General features: G+C 42.7%; 1 protein-coding gene across 5 annotated transcripts in view; it reads right to left on the bottom strand.

Annotated features, from left to right (window-relative positions):
• LOC144823006 (gap junction alpha-4 protein-like) overlaps window positions 1-18,308 on the bottom strand; it is a 144,757-nt gene that overhangs the window by 112,851 nt on the left and 13,598 nt on the right. For 2 of the 5 annotated variants that reach the window (XM_078681114.1, XM_078681113.1), the window contains exon 2: window positions 3,859-3,922. The exons of the other annotated variants lie outside the window; for them this stretch is intronic. The gene's annotated coding sequence lies outside the window, so the exon portion shown is untranslated. The remainder of the gene's footprint in view (window positions 1-3,858; window positions 3,923-18,308) is intronic. 5 annotated transcript variants of the gene reach the window in all.

Below are 18,308 nucleotides of genomic sequence, written 5' to 3'. Positions count from 1 at the left end.
TGAAAAGGAATGTGGATGAACTTGAATTAGAAGAATTGAATAATCAGATTTATAAAAGGGTGAAGAATTCTCACCCTAACAAAGAAAATAAAGAGAAACTGAATCAAATGTTGGAAGAGATGGAATTGGGCAAAATGTGAGAAAGTTGGCATCTGATTCTATTGGTTTTGTGATGATAGTAAATATCATCAAAGAGGGGATCGATGGAGCAAGAATTTGCATGTTACGCGGCTTGCTTGTATCAAGAACCTCGAATAACAATAATGAGATATAACCAACATGTTGGTCTTACTAATTGCCCCTTTATTCTGACATTTGGGGTATCCGAGAGATGCCTGCCTATGTGTGTATTAACCTTAACAAACGCTTGTCATTAAAATGGCCGCTGCTTGGCGGGAAATTAGTCTGCGCATGCGTCGGTCATAGTCATGTGACGCGACGCACTTGCAGTTCTGGTGGGAAATGTTTGCTCATGCGCAATGCAGCTAATATGGCCGCTTTGTGTACTCATATGCTCCGTGCTTGCAAAGCTGCTTTTGCAAAGTTGTTTGTTTTGCATTTACCATAACGCTATAGTTATTATAAAGTAAGGGGTATAGAGTAGCTGTTCATGGTATACAGTGTATTCATTTTTTCTGTATTTCTAAATTGTTTTCGCTTACTTTTCATGTATCGTATTATTTGGGGCCCGAGGAACACTCATGATTCCATATTGAACAGCCTTTCTGCGCATGACAGCCTTCTGCCGGTGGCATTGAAAACTTGCCAACCCGAAGTCCCAGCCAAGATGTGCCTGGGAAGATGCACCTTCGCCTAGCAGAAGAATCTGAATTGTTTTCAATGTATCATAATTCATAGATGTACTATTGTAATGAGAGTTAGGTCATGGGAACCCCAAATTCAATAGGTGGTCCCAGGGTATGTACATTAGGGCTTGTAGAAATGAAATGTGGTTGGTGTGTTGACCTGGCCTACTTGGGGACCAATCGAAATTGGGGATTCTGATACTTGCAACATTTGGGGGGTGGTACACTGACCCGAAAACAGTATGAACAGCCTTTCTGCGCATGACAGCCTTCTGCCGGTGGCATTGAAAACTTGCCAACCCGAAGTCCCAGCCAAGATGTGCCTGGGAAGATGCACCTTCGCCTAGCAGAAGAATCTGAATTGTTTTCAATGTATCATAATTCATAGATGTACTATTGTAATAAGAGAGTTAGGTCATGGGAACCCCAAATTCAATAGGTGGTCCCAGGGTATGTACATTAGGGCTTGTAGAAATGAAATGTGGTTGGTGTGTTGACCTGGCCTACTTGGGGACCAATCGAAATTGGGGATTCTGACACTTGCAACATTTGGGGGGTGGTACACTGACCCGAAAACATTATAACTAGCCTAGGTTTAGCTAGAGAAATTGTCCGACTTGTCCGAATAGCTGACCTGTCACTGACCCAACGCACTCAATAGGTGACTGATACAGACTGCTGCGGAGCACTCTGTCCGTAATTTCCATAGACTCAAGAGGGGTTTTGGAAACCTTAAGTGCTGGCGGAGCACTTTGCTGGGGAATTTGAGAACCCAATCGGGGTTTTGACTGATAGCTGCAGAGAGGGTGGAGCGCAGGCGTTGCTTCCGAACTGCGGGTGCTGGTCTTACCTTGGTGGTCCCGTCCTGATCCTAATCCGGTTTTCCTGTCCTGTCCTGGGGTGTCCATTCTGCACCTGTTGGCCTACTGGCGACTGCCCTTCCTTGGGTTCTTCCCGTCCTTAACTGACCCGTGGCCAGGGTTGGTCTTCACACCATACTAGGTAAATATATTGCTGAAAATCTACTCTGCATCTTCTATATTTTCCTTTCTTTTGCTTCAATAAAGTCATACTCTTGCATATTTGATTTTCCATGCTTTCCGCACCACTAAATGAACCAGTCATACGTTATTTGTTGTTATTCTAGCATGTTCCATTTCTTACCCATCCTTTAAGTACATTCCTTTTTCAGTTTGTGATATATAGATGTTCCTTTTCTTTACCCATCCTTTTGTCGATTCAAGTAATTGCACCGGTCTATTTGGTATGGTCCATTCGTACCTTACTTATAGTTCCTCTTTATGGGGAAATATTTCACTGTGAAATTCTAGTATGTTCCTTATTTTTCCCCGTCCTTTAGACAAATACGGAGTCTAAATTCTGAAACCTATATTGCCATATTCCTTGTTCTTACTTTCCTTTAGACTTATAAATGGTTGGTCTCATTTATTTCCTTTATGGATACGTGCTATTTGTAATATTGGTTATTGATTGCTTACTTATTGTAAATCTTATGCTATCAGGATCCGATGAAATTTAGATAAAGGTTTTTAAAACTTCCCGTGTCTCTGGTTATTATCCAAGTGCAAATATAGAAAAAGTATTTTGGTGCCTGCCTTTTACAGCTAGCTCCCTGATCCATTGTGATCAATAGGTACCCGTAACGGTGGATTGGTAAGTCTGGTACACTGGAAATAAAATAGGAAGGAACTGGGATACTGGTAGTAGAGTGTAAGGTTACCCGATTAATAAATATGGTAAATTGAAATTTATGGGCCCGATACGTATGTGGTAAATTTTGTTGGTCGGGTGACCTGCGCGCTCTATCAGCAGTAGTAGGAGTTTTCTTTCATTTCATTTTAAATTTGGGATTGTTCTGCTATTTATGTTGGTTTCTTTTTATTTTCACTTTCTTTCCAGTATTTCTTGCCCCTGTGCTGGAATACAGAAACAGTTCTGGGCACTTGCGAGGGTTCCAGCCCTCCAGGCTGCCCAGACATGCAGGGGCAGCGGTCTCTCACTTCCTGGGCCGCCGCGTGTCGAAGCGGTCGCTCAGGCCTCCTCTCCTGGGATCTGGCAACTAGGCCATGCCCCTTTGCTCTGGGTAGGGCCAGCCGGCAGGAATGAGGCTTCCACATCATGGTCATCATAGCATGGCTGCACACGATCTTTGGCCCACAGACAACGGGTGGGACTAGCCTCCCAGGTGCACGCCGATTACTTCATGGGGACCGAGCACAGGTACGCTCGCATCCCCGCCGCACCGCCACATGCTTATGTAGCAATGGCGTAACCCGAAAAGCCACTGGACCTGGGTAAATTGTGGTACAAAAGGTAATGCCACAGTGGTAACCAATTATACTGCATAAAGAGAACCAGAAACGGTCTACGTTATCTAATCAAAGTCAGACACCACATTAGATAAGGCCAAAAATGGATGGGATTTAATGTCATCAAAATATTGAAGCAGATACGGTACAATTTATTTCACATTTAAATGTTATAAAGACAGGTGCAGACAGGGTGGAGTGATGGGTGCATGGGAGGGATTTGTGAGAAGTGATTTGAGAAGGGGCGGTAGTGCACATATACACATCAGAAGTCAATAAAAACAACCTATCCGGCCAGATGTCTGGCCTCTACATGAATGACAAATCATAACAATAAACTAGATGCAGATATACATTCTCTATCATCCATGATTTGCAAATCAAAAAAACACAGTCTACGTTTCGACCCCTAAGTAGAACAGCAAATGTTGCGCCTTGGGAGACAGGCATCAGGACTGAGGTGAAGGAAGTGGGCACCTATTGACAATAGGATGAGGTTAATTTGGTGGTGTGTCAAGAAAGAACAGATCAATGGTCATAATATTAAGGGTAATTTACCAGTAGAACAGCAGCGAGAAAACTTCAGGCTGGGAGTTTGAAAATAGGGCCTTGTGGGCTCCTAAGAGAGGAAGAAGAGACCAAAGCGAAACCACTAAAATCTGTTATACCGACTAGCGGAATGGGGAATATAAAGACAAAGCAACAAGCTCAAATGAACTTACTCAGAATTTCCGCGGATAATCGTGGTTTGTTGTGAACAGGCCAAGGCTGATCAGTAACCTATGGCTGGGGAGAAAGTATAACCTGCATCATAAATGTGCCAGCCACCATAACTCCATGAAATCAATGTAAAATGAAATTAAGAAAAGTGAAAACATGGACAGCGCATAAACAAGCCAGCAAAGCCAGCGAATAGGGTGCCACCAGTGTACACAGCGCCTAGCTAGTGCACTTCTACTCAGGGAGAATGGGGAGAGAAGTTTAGTCAAAAGTGATTGTATCTAACCACTGGACAAAGCGTTAACAAACCTCCACTCAGGGCGAAGTTAGAAAGCTAAAATAATGGCCGCTCATTTTATTTGAAATGTGACATTTGAGCCATAAAACAAATGAATGCGTAAAAAAAAAAACAGCCTGTGCTAAAACAAAGCATACCAGAGAGCCTTGCAAGAAAAATAAATAAAATGAATAACAGGAAAACTCAGTGAGTCTAAATAGTTACATTGTAACCTGTTAAAGAGAACGCGCGTCTGAAAGGAATGTCAATGCGTGTCAAAGCAGGCCGCTTGTAGCGAAGCAGGATAGGGTCTAAATAAACAAAGTGAGTAAGTAAGAGTAAGAAATGTATTATGCATGATTAATTAAAACCGTTGCATTCAGTAAATTATTGGTTAATATCAAAGGAGTTACATTTAATAAAACAATTAAAAAGGTTAAGATTAAAAAAAAACTTTGAGTTGAAATTAAAAGACATACAAATTGTTCTATTTCATAGTAGCACTGCTGTCACGGGATTGCAGGCCAATTAAAGGCTTTATATGAACTGCGTAATTTTGAAACCAGCGGAGCGGACAAGTTCAGAGTAATAAACAAAGTGGAACTCAGCTTGTAATGTCCTCTCAAATACCGAGGGTGGGAGACATACCTGATGGCTACTTGAGAACCGGTGAGACAGCTAACACTGGGGCCATTACAGCATCAATGATTAAATAGCAGAAAACGGCGGGCACGTCCGTTGTGAAAGACTTTTACGACCTATTGCCTAACTGATGGAAACTAAGGGAAGTACTGATGAACTCTATTTGCCCTCAACGTGATGTACTTAATTATCTGTCTGCAAAAGGCAGCACACAATTTGCGGGAAGCGAATGGAAACACAGATGAAACATTGCCAGAGCGCAAAATTGTTATTTTTGGTTACAGCCACATTTCAAAATTTGGATCACCAAAAAAGTGGAAAGGAGAAAATGTACATAATGTGAAGAAAATATACAATAATAATGAAACATTGCCAGAACAAAAAAAATAGTAATTTTTGGTTACACATTCAAATTTTGGATCACCAAAAAGGCACCAGGAAACAACCAAAGGTGTATGTCTCTTATTAACCAATATAGAAAGCATTATGCATACGTTATTATACATATGTCAGAGCCCCAAAATAATGGCATACGGGATGTATACCATGTAGCTGTCCAGTCTTCAAAAAAAAAAAAAAGAAAGAAAACTGGCGCAGAATCAGGGACTGCATACCCCTTTTCTCAAAAAGTCTTGCTTTCCAGGATCCATTGTTGGTTTCATGTATGGAATGCACACGCTAATGTTCATCTAGGAAAACCTTATTGTGTTTACTAATCACACTCTTTGGTTTCCTATATGTGTGACTCATGAAACAAAATATAACTACGAAAATTGCATATTCTGTGTCTTTAATAGCAACTTCAGCTGTAATCATTCTGGGCTGAAAACTAGAATGCTTCAATTGCTTACCAGTAATTGCATTACTCGGAGTTCTTCTCTTGCCATGATGAATCCCTATAGGAGATCCTGGTGCCTCCCTTCCCAACCTCCTCAAACTATAAAAAGTCCCTTCCCGCTTCTTATTTCCTGTTCCTTACAAAGCCCATTGCGTCAATATTTATCAATGACCCCCTGAGTGCATGGAAATAGAGTTCCTAGACCAGGGAAAAGCAAATAATTTGATATGTATCAATCTAGGCAACAGAGCGTAACGAGAGGTCGAAATGAACTGAGCTAAAACATTGGTTTTTTGTAAAAAAGGGGAGTTCAATTTTATTCACAAATTATTAAAACACATTGAAATAATAATACACATTTACAATTTACATTAAACACATGTAACTCAATGAATTGAGAATACACAACAACACTGTTAAAAAGAAGCAAATAATTCAACGAGATGGAAGTTACATAAAATGAACACAATTTTTAAGAGAAAAAAATGTGGCTAAATTAATCTCTACGCGCGTTTCGGCGTTTATTCTCAATTCATTGAGTTACATGTGTTTAATGTAAATTGTAAATGTGTATTATTATTTCAATGTGTTTTAATAATTTGTGAATAAAATTGAACTCCCCTTTTTTACAAAAAACCAATGTTTTAGCTCAGTTCATTTCGACCTCTCGTTACGCTCTGTTGCCTAGATTCCTTACAAAGCCCATTCCATGCTACAGTTGGACTGCCCAACAGGGCAGGAGGCTGGGGCTGATTCATCACAGCGAGAGAAGGACTCTGACTAATGCAATTACCATTAAGTAATTGAAGAATTACTTCCTTGTCCCTCTCGCCGTGATAAATCACTACATGATATACTCAAGCCACAAACTGAACCAGGACAACTAATGCACATGCAGATTAACTTTAATCAGTCAGAAAAACAAACTGTTACAACACAGATACCAATACTTTAGAACCCTAAAGATTAGGCACCTTCAGGCCCTGCACCACAAGATCGTGAGTTAACCAAAGTAGACACGACTGCCCAAGTGGTAGTCAAACAGATTTCTTTCAAAGATCCCTTGAAGTTTTACCATGGAAGCAGACATGCCCTAGTAGCCCTCCCCTGGGTCCCCTGAGGAAAGGACAATCTGTACTGCTTGTATTCCCCCCCCCCCCCAAACAAACACAGATATGATCCACCTGCTCACGACCCGAGTAGAAGGCTTACCACCCTTATGAGCAGGACCTCAATTTGCAAACAAGGCAGAGGAAAACTTGAACTCCTTCACCCTATGCAGGTAGATCAAAACTGCCCTCTGTAAATCAAGAGAATAAAGCGCCACCTTCTCAAGAGACTGATGTCTGGAAAAAACACGGGAAGAATCACATCCTGTTGAGGTCTAAAAAGATTTCACTTTTGGGACAAACCTGGGATAATCCAGTCATCAAACATGAAAAAATGGTGCGAGACAACACACTGAACTCAAGTCCTCCAGGCAGCAAGCTGAAGTGATGGCCAACAAAAAGAACACTTTCAGAGTCAGAAGGCGAATCTCCAAAGAGGACAGAGGTTCAAACTGGGTATATTGAAGGGCACAAATCACCAACTGAAAGTCCCAGGAAGGACATACTATCTGCAGGACAGAATGGAGATTCTAGATTCCTGTTAAAGTTCTGGAGACCAGCCCCTGATCATTTTCCGAATCACCCCAAGGGGACCGAAAAGCTTTAATGGCTGCCACTGAATCCTCAGAGTGGCCAGACTGAAGGTCAAATAAAACCCATCCTGAAGGAAATCGAAGACCTGAGGAAGAGTCACAGAAAGGGTAGCAGTTGCTTCCTAGCACACCACATGTAAAAATACTTCCAGTGCATAGTATACAAAGACCTGGTGGACAATCTCCTAGAAGCCTGTATAGAAGAAGAGACTGAATTAGAAAGACCTAGGAAAAAAAAAAAACCACACAATCTCCATGTTCAACCTTCAAGGTGTCGTCTTGGTTTTCGCCAGCCACTTTGCATGGAGAACAGGAAAACAGAGGAACGAACCAAGGGAAGTAACCACACCTGCCCCTCCCTCATCGCAATCAGAAGAGGGAACCAGATAGATTGGGGCCATGCCTGAGCCACCAGAAGGACCCCAGCCCTCTCCCTCAGAACCTGAATCAAAAACTTCTGGATTAAAGGAAACAGAGGGAAAGCAAACATTAGGCAGTAGGCCAAGGACAGGTCAGGCATCCACTCCGGTAGCCAACTCCTCCCACCCCCACGAAAACAATGGGATAAATGCGCACTGCAAACAAGTTCCCACATGCTAACCACCTGGAGAGGGAAACAAAATTCCTGAGAGAACAGAATATCCCTGCTCCGGTGATCAGCATGGGGTTTCCTAACTCCCTGAACGGAAACAGCCTAGAGAGAACCCACATGAGACAGAACCCACAGAAAAAGCGGATATGCAATCTTGGATAATGACAGGACTCTTCTCACCTACGGATAATTGGCATAGGGCTTAGCAGTGGTATTTTCTGCCCAAACGACAACAACCTCCCCCAGAATCAGCCAAGACAAGAGCAGGAGGGCTAGATGAATCGCCTCCAGTTCCCACCAACTGGAGGACTGACAACTCTGGCTGGCATCCCTTAAGCCCATGTCCTGAAAGGACCCTAAAAATTCCGCCCAACCACACTCCATGGCATCCATCATGAAAGTCACCTGAACAATAGCAGTCAAAGGTACACCCCTTCAAGATGCTGGAGGGAAAGAGCCACAACTCCAGTTCCTGAAATTACCATCGTCACCGGAAGTTGCCAAGACATATCCTGCACATTGTTAAAACTGGATCAGGATGAATCTCATGAGGATACTGAAGTGCCATCTGGCACAGGGAAATAAAAACAAAGTAGCAGCCAGATTGCCCTGCACCCTGAAAAGGAGCGGACAACAAATCATAAAAATTAGAATGAATCTTGACCACTCGAGTCCGGCAGAGTGGCAATGCCCAGATCCATACTGAACAGGGCCCCCATAAAGATGCAATATTGTTCTAGAGTCAGCTATATTTCTTCACCTTCACCAAAAGCTCATGAGAAGACAGAAGATCCAGAATTGTTACCATGTAAGAGCTCAGGAGAAGAGATGCGCCCTTGACCAGGCAGTCGTCGAGGTAGGGAAAGTTGGAACTCCACTGCAGGTAAAGAACAGCCAAAGGGGTCAACACTTTTGTAAAGACACGTGAGGCGGACTTCAACACGAAGGGCAGCACCGGGAACTGAAAATGTGCCTTCCCCAAACCAAACCTTAGAAACCACGGATGACTCAGGTGGATAGGGAGAGGCAGATATGCATCCTGAAGGTCGATGGTTGCCATAAAATCTCCTGGGAAATTCAGAGGGATGAGCTGCTGCAATGACATCTTGAAAAGTATTTTAGCCACCAAACGATTGAGTTGCTTCAGGTCCAACACAGACCGAAAGTCCCCAAACACCTTGACCTTAAAGCATATGGAATACAACCCGTGACCAACTTGATATAGATCAGTGATACTCAAAGTATATGTAATACACGGTATGCAAAATTTCGTTGTAAAGGTATGCGTTGTAAAAGTATGCGTTGTAACGTCATACATCCGTAATACACATGTGTCTTGTTTATTTCTTCACTTTCCCAAGGTGGGATTCACACATTAAGGTGGTTGATAGTGAGTGGGTGCAGAGCTGCCCAGACCACATACCTGAATCAGGGTAATTTTACAGGGTGTATTGTATGTTTCTTTTTCAAACCCCTGTATCATTAGGATTTCATCACGATAAGAAGCCCCCACGGTCCTGACGAAACGCCATAGGATCCACTAGGGACCCTCTAGGCGTGAAGCATGTCGACCTGTTTAGACCTAAACCCACCACCCATTGCCTTTATTTCTCACTGGGAAATTGCAAAAAAGGAACACACCCTCTTCATTGACAGCAGGGTTTATGGTTCTTTTTTTACCCATTTTTAACTATACCGTATGGATCCAAGTATGAATACCAGCACAGTATGTTTAACCTACTTGCACCAATCCCCACACACACCCACACTCACCAGTGTGGTGTTCCTCTGAAAAGACCTCCGACAAAGAGCCCTCTTGCTGGGCTTGTGGGGGACTGCAGCGCCACCCCCACGAGGAGTAAACGCCCAAGGATGAAGCATGACACCCAAAAGGGTATGTGAGGGCAACCCACCAAATAGGAGGAATTTTGGGCTGGCAGTCTTCATTAGGAACAGTGAGCCTCCGAGTTTTCACTCAAAGTATGGCCCTGGGGCCGCATGCAGCCCTTCTGACCTTTACATGCGGGCCCCCTGCGCAGCAGCACTGGACTGCTGTTTACTCGACTCAGCACGAACAGTAAAAAACTGTTAAATATAGTTAAAGTGCAGATAAACAAAAGGAAGTAACTAGGCCCTTAATTTAGGAACACCTTCATTTTTAAGACAGCAAACGTAAAAATATGATCGTCTTTCCAGTATAGCAGTGCATTCAGAAGTATTTTTTTAAAGCGATTATTTTCAATCATGAATTTAGAAACCTTCAGGCTTCCCCCCCCTCCCCCAACTCTGCCCTCCCCTGACACCAATGCCATTAGTGATTACATCCAAGCACAGGAGATGGTTTTGTACATCACGCATCCTGAAGTCATGTATTTCGAGGTCCTCATATATGTGATAATGAAGAAAAAGAAGGGAGATTGAATTTAAACCATTTCCCAGGGTGTCACAATTTGGTCAAGTTGAGAAGCTGTGATTCATCCCAGGTTGTCTGTTTTCAGATTGCACAATTGAGTTCAATTCAACATTACTCATCTGCTAAGGATAACTTCTTTGCTCGTTTACAATTCTGGAAAGATACAGGTCACTTAAGATGGAATAAAACGTTGATTTCTGAAACTGCCCGGTGATACCAACGTTCTACATGATACCTGAAGTTCTAATGACAGAATAAACCACACACGCAGGCCTATAATTGCGGCTCAAGACAGCCTGTTCGAAAACTGCTCTAAATACATTGAGTATTTTTTAAACACTATGTTCAGTTCATTACTGTCCTACATTAGAGATACCTCTGACTTTTTAAAAGCGCATCTGATGTTAAATGGGAAAGTGATGCAACTTGTAACTATGCTCTGAAACGATGTTCGTCCTCATGTAAAGTGCTCTGATACCTCCAGGTCTAGCCAGTGCTACATAAAACTTTTCAAATAAATAAATAAATAAAGTTCAGCCAGTAGATATACATGCTTTGCTTCCCCCACACCCACTTTACAAACATCCTCTCGCTGGCATCAGTGTGGCCCCCGGTCACATCAAAGACCAATCTTTGTGGCCCCTGGGAAAATATTTGTGAGCACCCATGATCTAGAGGCACTGGGATGATTGTGTTCTTTTTCATCAGAGCAGCAGCTCCTGCCAACATGCCTTCCCTCTTTAAAGGATTCCTTGAAACAGGCATAGGAATGCACCCGATATCTGGAAGAAGAGAGAAAGTCAATACAATAACCACTCTGAATGATATTCAGAACCCAAGTGTCTAACGGAGAGAGCCCATGCTGAAAGAAAAACTCGTCCTCCTTCCCACAGGACCTGAAACTGAAGAACCACCATTGTCAGAACCACTGATTTGAAGGCCCAGCCTTAGATAAAATGTCCTATTGCTTGTTCCTTTGGGGTTGAAACTTTCTCTTAAGCAACAAATAAGAGAGAGAATCCTTACGAGAAGAGTCTCTGGTGTCCCTAGTATCCATCAGATCCCAAGGTTTTGCAGATTTACCAGAAGATGCCCTAGGTATGTTCCTAGTCTTTAACCCCTTCAGTGCTAATGACAAGGGTAACTCGTCATGGAGTTTCCATTGATTTCAATGGAAAGTCAATGGGAAGAGGGGGATGTACCTTAGCAGCCAAGTGGTTAAAGGCCGTTTTGATCAGCCCGTCCAAATTCTCACCAAACAACCTGCCACACTCAAAAGACAGTTTCGGAAAAGATTTCTCCACCTGATCCGCTCTCCAGTCCTGTAACCAGAGGTTCCTTCTGGACATTATTATTGTAGAAGAAGTCACTGAGTCTTAAGGCCACCATCAACTTTGCAGTCCACCTGATCTAAAGGAAAGCAGTCACCCAGATTCAGAGATTATCTGTCAATCAGTGGGGCCAGGATGGAGTCTATTTAAATGGTGTGGAGTGATATCTTATCTCCATTTACCAAAAGCAGATTATTTCTGTCGAAAATGTGGAATTTGGCTGTGCTCAGGTTCATCTCATGACCGGAAGATGGCATCTTTTGTCTTAGGGTGCAGAGACAACATCAGCGCTGCAGGCCTTGCGAATTGTGGAAATAGCTCCTCAGCAACCCCCTCCACTGGTGACCGGGTCATATTCAGGTTAACTGATATAAAACAAAATATCAGCCAATTCCTCACTGTATATAAATGTTCCACCAGCGGCCACCTGTCTCTCAGGACCCTACTCTGTTTGACAAACTTGACTCTGATTAATCTACAGAGAAGGGCTTCTTAGATTTACGCTTCACAGCCAAACCTTTAGCCACTACCAGAACTATCATAGGCTGGACTTCGAGCACAGACAGGGATACTGCATCAACAGCCGGGGTACCACCAGCACCCCTACTTGACACATACTTACGACTTTCATCGTCCTCGGCAAAAGGAGGAGACTATGAGCGCAGTCTTTTAGAAGCTCTTCTCAGCTCCATAGTATTACATATAATAACTTGTGTTAATACATGTCCAAGTTAAAATAGCCTAGAAATGTCTTACTGGATAAGCATTGCCGCCCCCAAAAAGATCCATCTATCACCATGCACCTTTTGTGAACTTCAATCCAAATAAACAGTCGAAAAAATGCCAGCAATTAAAACTATATATATATATATATATATATATATATATAATCCTGACCGCTATCAGCGCGGACACAAACAGGCGCAGACCACCTCTCCCTTGAAGTTTAAAGAAACGGCATCACACCGTCAATCGTGTTAGCAGTGAATATTTTTAATTAGCAGCATCCACAGAGCGAGTGCTATATATATAACAGACCAAATAAAATATAACCAAAGCAGACAGTCTGTAATTCACGCAGTTGCCAAGGGGTTTCCAATCTCCCCTAAAACCACCGGGCCCCACGAGGCAGGAGGGGGCCGAGGACACACTGGGGAAGGCATTCAGTGCCGGACCGAAAGAAGCACAAAAAGACAGGAACAGGGAGTAAAGTGTGAGCGGGGGAGGGGGGAGGGCTTTTTATAGCTTCAGGAGGTTGTGAAGGTGGCCCAAGGGCCTCAATTAGTTATTCATCACGACAAAAAAAAGGACGAGGTAGTAAAGAACTGAAGTAGCAAAAAAAAAAATATATTTTTTTAAAAAGAAAACACCACACACCCAAGTGTCAGAAGGTCGGTACAAGCTTTTATCTGGGACTAGCACATGTTGGGTAAAGTGATGAGGGGATTCATGGTCTCAGCCAGTCTTAATCATAGTGTTTGAATTGGTTTTTTAATCTAGAAAAATGTCTGTAAATTGTTTTAACTACGTTTCGATTATTGTTTTTTCTAGCTTTGTTGACACTTTTATGGACCTGGTGGCCGAAATAAAGTTATTTGAACTGAACAGACCTCAGCACACCAGTCAGAAAAACTGGGCTGGCGTTTTACACACTGAAAGTTTAGTTCAAGCCCCAGGAGGCTAGACAAAAGCTAGGCCCAAGTTGTTGGCACTCTAGTCTGAAAAGTCAAGCACTTCGTGAAGTCAGTAACCCCCTCGACAGATGTCGTTCCACAAGTAAATGCATTTATTAGGGCAAGGCTAAAAGTGACAAAGAGGGAAGCCAAGGTGTGGCTGCCAATGCTGTGGAAAGAACAGGAAGTGAGCAGACAGTCTCCTTCGCAGAGGCACTTCCTGGCTCACCCTAGAATCTCCTAAACAATATAACAAGATTTATAATTCTAGTTCGACCCTTGTCCACTTCACGGTCACCTCACATCTACTGTCTATTACCTCCTTCCTAATTGTATGCCCTTGTGCCATCTCCCGCTTCCCTCATTTTCTTCTTCATGACTACCACACACCTGAGACCAACTACCCACAATGCACCATTGTTTCGGCCAGTGAGTAGAGCGACCCCTTTTACATTAATGAACTTTGCTTACATTTCCTCATTGTCAGGTGTGTGGGAACAATTCAAATGAACTGAGATTACAACTCCGAAAATGCATTGACTTGTAAAAGCAAAGTCAAGAAATGGAAAAGTGATGTCCCTTTAACTTGGAGTCATCTGGTCACCCAGTCAGCGAGGTATTACTCTTTTAGAAAATAGAACTTGAGGTCCATTCCAGAAGGACGTTATCGGATCTGACCCTCCCAAGCCTACTGTTTCTCATCTCGTGGACCCTTTCAGCAAGTAGAGTCAACATTCTGTGGAAAATATCTCCAAGGAAAGACCGAAATCCCCACATCATTAAGATGATATTACTATTCCTTGCAGTCACGTTCGGCTGATGGCTGTAGCCAATTTGAGACCCAGGTCTCGACACTCAAATTGCCCAATTTAGTTTAAGTGTGTGAGCTTATGCAAATTACAGTTTTGCATTGGCATAGCCAATAGGTCTCGCCTTTGGGACCTTATAAGTGTTTAGCCATGCAGCACATCACCCACCGGGCAGATTTCTGTAATGGAACTAGTACTTATGTAAAGTGCATTGATACCTTCATTCGCTCTACATAACAAAAAATAAAAAGGAAAAGTGCTTGCAGATTTCTGAGGAGGGGGGGGGGAGCGAATAGATGCACTCTGTACAGGTACGCTGTGCCTAACAGCTGTAGATGTTTGGTTTTTCTCCACCACAGTTAGGGTAAAATGCGGATTGCTAATGTTCTTCTGTTTTGTTTACCCAGAAGCACGATCATCCGGTCAACCAATGGTTAAGCATCACAATGCAGCTATTTACTGAAACCCCACGAGGATAGTTCCCTTCCTCCAAAAGACATGACTGGTCTTTAAGGAGCTTTAACTACAGTAGCAGCTGCGTGTTGCCTTCCAGGGTAGGCTTGTTGGGCAAGGTCCACTCATTAGACGATGCTGATAATTGAAAAGTAAGAGGTCACCGTAATGGTTTTAGTTTTGGTTCCTTTGTGTTTTAGAGAAAATGAAAGCGTACTCTTGTGGAGGTAGGGTGGAGAGGACGCACTTTCTAATGAAAAACGGCAAGGTCTGGAAATTAAACCGGACCCAAAACAAAATGGCAGCTTACGCGCCGCCGCTGCTGGCTCCGGTTATATAATGCCAGTACCAAATCAGAAAGCGAGCACGGTATAGAAAATCAGGAGCCGAATTGGAAGGAGGTGAAAGTGAGTTATCCCAGTGTGCAAGTGAAGGCGGTGTGGAAAACGTGTAATAATCTCTGTTAGCATAAGCTGGTGCGATTTTATTTGTGGCATCCATTTCGTTAGCTGTGTCATTATTCACTGTTGCTTGCCTTTCTATCGTGCTTGATTCATCAGCTTTAGTGAACTCCTTCTGTACTGGGCCAAAGCACTGTATGTGCTGAGCAAAGGCCCATAGCTGCTGAAATGCACCTGGGGAAAGATTTAACTGTCAACTATTTTCTGCTGTTGTAAACAGTTCTGTTTCCCCTCCCACTTTGCTGACTAAGTGATCTCCCATCTGCCCATGTTTGTCGGTAACTATTCCTGTGTAGGCCTGTATCTTCTATTTGTATCTACATGCTTACTCTGCAACAAACTCTGTATATAAGCACCCTGGTCTGTGTATTCAATGTACTACCTCCTGAAACACTTGAACACTTGAGGGTGTTTAATGGACCGGATCCCACTCATGAGTGATTATTAAACTTGTTATTTGAATTACAGCTTCAGTGCCAATCTCTATTTTGTTGGTCTACGCACCCATGGATAGAGAAGAGTGACCCCATGCACCGGTGGGCCCATTAAAAGGCACATTTCCACAGTTTTGGGCCCGACACGTGTGTTCTCATCGGAGATGCGGCCGTACAAAGGAGTGGTCTTGACGGAAGAGTGGAATATTACTGAGGAGACGTCCTGCATGAGGACACGTTTGTCTTTGCAGATCGAAGTGACTTCTCCGTTTTTTTCCAATAGATCCTCCAGGTGGTGGCTGGTCCCGACTGAGGTATCCTTTGGCGTAATTCTGTTGCAGTGACCATTAGGTCGACCAAGAGATTGGCAGTTGGAGGCTCTTGTTTGGTAAGGTCGCTGAAGCGGCACTCTTGACTTGCGTGGCCAAGATTCTGGTTTTGTTTGTTTGATGTATTTTTTGCAAAAGATAAAGTCAGGTAATGTGGAGATTTTACTCTACTTTGGAAAAGTAATATTTTACAAAAAAATTGATAGCATGGCTGTTTCCCGCACACTCCGTAGGTTGCGTTGCTGTCTTGGTGGTACCAAAACGGATTTAGAAAGAAATCAGCCGGCTCCCCCAGAGGGGACACCTAATAGACATATGCATGTTAAATATGGTATTTCTTCCATAATGTATAGTACACTGTGGAACAAATATACAAAAAAGGATCCTGATCTCAAATGGCCAGTAAATGTGTCATTTGACTTTAAAAAGATTCAATATGTAGAGCAGTGTTTGTTTAAAAGAAAAAGTCGACGAGATAGGTTTGATTGTGTACGAATGTGGGAGAAAGAAGTGCAAGAGAGAGTGAGGAAAAAAGAAGCTAGAGCAGAAAAAGAACAGCGAAAAACAATATATCAAAAAAGCGTTGGAATTAAAAAATAAAGAGATGAATGCAATAAAAGAAAAAGAGGAAAGGGAGCGTTGTTTAGAGGTAACTGCCCAGTACCCTATTAGGCGCCCCATTTATCCCATACTTAATAAACGTCAGGATGGTTCTCTCTTGTTAGATCGACCTCTGCCCCCATATATTTTTCCTCTGCCACGGAGAATGATTTTTCTGTAGAAGAGCATTTTTCTTCAGATGATAAAAGACATAGATGGTCGGAAGACTCGCTCTACTTTGACTACTGATGAAAAGGCCACTATTAGATCCACTGCTCTCAAAGAAGCTCATGGGACTACTTCTGCCCTAGACCTTGTAGCAATGGTTTAGCAGTGGAAGGATTTAGAGCAGTTATATTTTGCAGAGAAGTTCACCTGGGAGGTAATACTTGGTTTTAGAAACGTTTCTAAAAACTTAGAGCCCACTGATATCAATTCTGATTATAAACAATTAAGTGATGGAACTTTCCTTTTTTCAAATATACCAATCTAATTAGGCGAGTAGTTAAATTAAGACATGATACACTACGTTCAAAAGTGGAGCAAAAATCAGTTAGTAAAGTTAAAACTGCGCAAACAGTTCAGACCCCCGAGCCAAAAGAAGAAGTATTTTGAAACAGCCAATGACCCTAGTGATACTATAGTTACTATGAAACCAATGCGTGAAGCTGCGCCTTTGTATGTTTCTCCGAAGGATGCAGGAACAAGTGCTGATAAAGATTCAGATGATGCAAAGGGATATTTTGTTAATTATTGGGTTTATACTCCTTTGAGTAGAGCAGAAGTTATGGCTCTTAAGGCTGCTTTGCCCGATGCGTGGAAAAATCCGGCAGCTATCTTTGAAGTAGTGAAAGGAGCCATTAGCTCCTGTACTATGACCCTGCCTGATATGGATATGTTTTTGGACTTATTTTGCCCCCCAAGATGTGGAGAACAATTCGGAAAATAGATAATGTAGCATACGGCGATACTTGGGTGCATTTAGAGAAATAGATGCGGCTAGGAAACCTGCGCAGAAACCATAACAGGAGATATTAGATCTTCCCAATGTTACCGTGACAAAGTTAAAAACTCACATACACCCTAAGAAAATAGATTGGACAACGTTAGCGTCTCGTAAACAGAAAGTGGATGAGTCAGTTTCCGATTTCTTTACACAATTTGAAGAGACATTCCATAACTTTAGTGGGCAGTCATTGACAGATGACACCGGTAAGCATCTGTTTGTCGACAAATATGTCACTAACATGTTACCAGAAATAGCTAGTCGCCTCAAGGCCAGCGAGAGTTTGTGGACTACGTCTTCCCCAGTCTCCCTTTTGACTACAGCCCAGTATTACGAGAGTCAGGAATTGGAAGCAAAAAGAGAAAGAGGATTTGAAGGTTAAGGATTTAAAGATTAAAGTTATGTTTGCTCAAGTATATGGTGCACCATTCAGAGGTAGTGGTAGATGCGGATGTGCAGTATATACCCCTAGTGTACGCCCTTTCTCTCTTGCAACTTTGTCTTCTGATCAGTGTGCTTATTGTAAAGAGATTGAACATTGGCGTTCTGAGTGCCCCCTTTTGCGAGGTCAGCAGTTTCAATGGGGTAGAGGAAGTATGAGAGGACGCCGAGGGAATTCAGGACATAGGGGAGGAACACGAAATCATACCAGATTTGAGGCAGTTGAACACGGACCAATTTATCCTAATACCTTTGATAGACGGAATCAATATCAAATGTCAGATTATTTGGCTGATGGTCTTGGGGATTATGCATAGGAATGCCTAGGACGGGGTAAGGAACCAGTTGAGGTGCCAGTAGATCAAATGGGTCCTTATGTTGATGCAAACGTCTTTGGCTCTAATGATCGGTTTCTGGTTTAACAGGGGCTACTCATAGTGCTCGGTCTAAA

The sequence above is a fragment of the Lissotriton helveticus genome, chromosome 3_1 (genome assembly GCF_964261635.1).
Source record: "Lissotriton helveticus chromosome 3_1, aLisHel1.1, whole genome shotgun sequence".
In the NCBI taxonomy this organism is placed as follows: Eukaryota; Metazoa; Chordata; class Amphibia; order Caudata; family Salamandridae; genus Lissotriton; species Lissotriton helveticus.
This window is presented reverse-complemented; position numbering and strand designations above follow the sequence as displayed.